Raw genomic sequence first — 2,260 nt, forward strand, 5'->3', positions numbered from 1 at the left:
TCAAGGGCGTCCAGGGTGGTGGTCTGTGGGTTGGGCCTTGAGGAACCAACCTGTGTCAGAAGGAGGCCTAGGACCTTCATGGCAGGGCTGGTAGACTGAGTCAGAGATATCTACCTCTTCAAGAAACAGTAACCCATCACATGGCTGCCCGGAGCAGAAGCTGGTGGGAGGTCTGGAGGGGAGAGAGGCCACAGTGGCAAGGGCCTCAGGTACTGGGGAGGGGCGGGTCTGGCTGCAGCAAGGAGAGGAATGATGGAGTGCAGCCCAGGAGGCTGATCAGTCAGACAGAGCAGGGACAGATTAGGATCTAGAGGGGGGAGCCAAAGATCATCCAGCTTCTCTGAGTTTCTGACTCTGACACTTGGGGTGGGGCGAGAGCAGAAGAAGGGCAGGTGTGGGGAGATCAGATCTCAGGTGCCAGGGGATCATATGGGATGCAGGTGAGTGGTCAGAGTGACCCACCAATTAAGGGAGTCTTTTCCATCCAGCAGACTGGAGTCTCAGTGGTGATTCCCCCAGGAGAGGTTACAACGGGAGCCCAACAGATAAGAATCGGGGACAGGGGAACCTGAGTGGCTGGGTTGTTTAAGCCTACGACGTTGTCTCAGACATGATCTCACGGTTTGTGGGTTCAAGACCCGCGTCAGGCTCCTGCTTTGGATTCTGTGTCTCCCTCTCTCTCTGTCCCTCCCTGCTTGTGTGTGCTCTCTCTCTCTCAAAAATTAATGAACACACACACACACACACACATACACAAAGATGAAGAAAGGAATAGGGGACAAATGCCTTGGTTGGAGGGGGACAGTATGAAGGGAAGGCTATTAAGGGAAACAGCCTGGAAGAAGGAAGAACAGTATGTGCAGAGGGAGAATCTGAGCAGGTCAGGTGGCTCAGGGCAGAGTAGGCAGGGACAGGAAGGGACAGGCTCATTGGGAAACAGCCATGCCCATCCCGGGGTCCGGAGGTGGGGGACCTCCTGCTGTGGCATGAGGAGCTGCCACCCTCTTACCCACCTCTCTCTTGCTTCCACAGGAACCTGACCTGTACCACTTGGTTCAGAACTTTCGACCTCACTTCGTGGAAAGGCCTTTACACCCTGGGCAACATTGAGGGTGAGTCCTGAGTGCGGAGGGTCCCCAGCGGCGTGGACGTCCTTCGGGCACCACACAGAAGCAATCCTATGGAGGCAGGGGAAGAATCATGGCTCCCTCTGCCCAGCCAGCGCTGGCTGAGATCTCACTGTCCATCACACAGAGTACCCAGATATCCAGAGTTACAATTTTCAAGTGTCGAACACAGACTACAAGCAGTTCGCCATCGTGTTCTTCAAGGAAATTTCCAACTCCATGGCGTACTTCACAAACGTCCTCTATGGTGGGTCTTACCCCTGCTGGGACCGGGGTCATGGTCAAGCTGAGGGAGACCTGTGACCCCCTGTCCCCAGTGTGCCCTTCGCCCGAAGCCCTGGGGGGCAGGAGAGGGCTCTTTCCACAGAACCCCTCAGGAATAATGGGTCTGTGGCTTCACTCACACATTCAACAATATTTACGGAGCTTCTGCCAGCCACTCACCAGCCATCTTGGCCACAGGGAGGACCATGGTGCTGACCCCTGAGATGAAAGAAAGCTTCATCCGCTTCGCCAAATCCATGGGCCTCACAAATCAACACATCATCTTCGCTATTCCCTTCGGTAATCGCCAGCTGGGGAGAGGGGATGAGCATAGGGGACCTGTCCAGGCTGGATGTCACCTCGCTAGGGAAGGGGGGAGAGGAGGCACACAGGTCCCTGCTACAGTCACCAGAGTCCCAGGAGCCACTTGAGGAATCGGAAGACACTGCTGCACCCAGGGTTCTGGGCCTCTATTGCTCCTCCCTCACCGTAGCTCAGACCTGTCCACCAGAGAAATGCAGGCCTGGGACCACCTTTCCTTGGTGTCCTTGCCTGGCCACCTCCCACTCCACCCAGTCCTGTTTCCACCTCCCCCGTTGTCCTGGGGCTGGCTCACGTCTGACTTGAGAGGCACCCTTGTCCTGAGGTAGCCTCGCCTGGGCAGGTGCCACCCCGAGGCTGAGGGGCTGTCAGGACTCAGCAGGTAAACAGGAATGAGGCTTAGTGCCCAAGCAAGAGCATGGCTGGGCCTCCCCTGCCTCCTTTGGACTATGGGTGTCACTCAGATCTGCTTGTCCTCAGGCCTCTCCCCTAGTCCCCTGGCCACTATCCATCCCTCTGCTGCACCATGCCTGATGGGAACCCCCAGA

Source organism: Suricata suricatta, chromosome 13 (genome assembly GCF_006229205.1).
Source record: "Suricata suricatta isolate VVHF042 chromosome 13, meerkat_22Aug2017_6uvM2_HiC, whole genome shotgun sequence".
Classification (NCBI taxonomy): Eukaryota; Metazoa; Chordata; class Mammalia; order Carnivora; family Herpestidae; genus Suricata; species Suricata suricatta.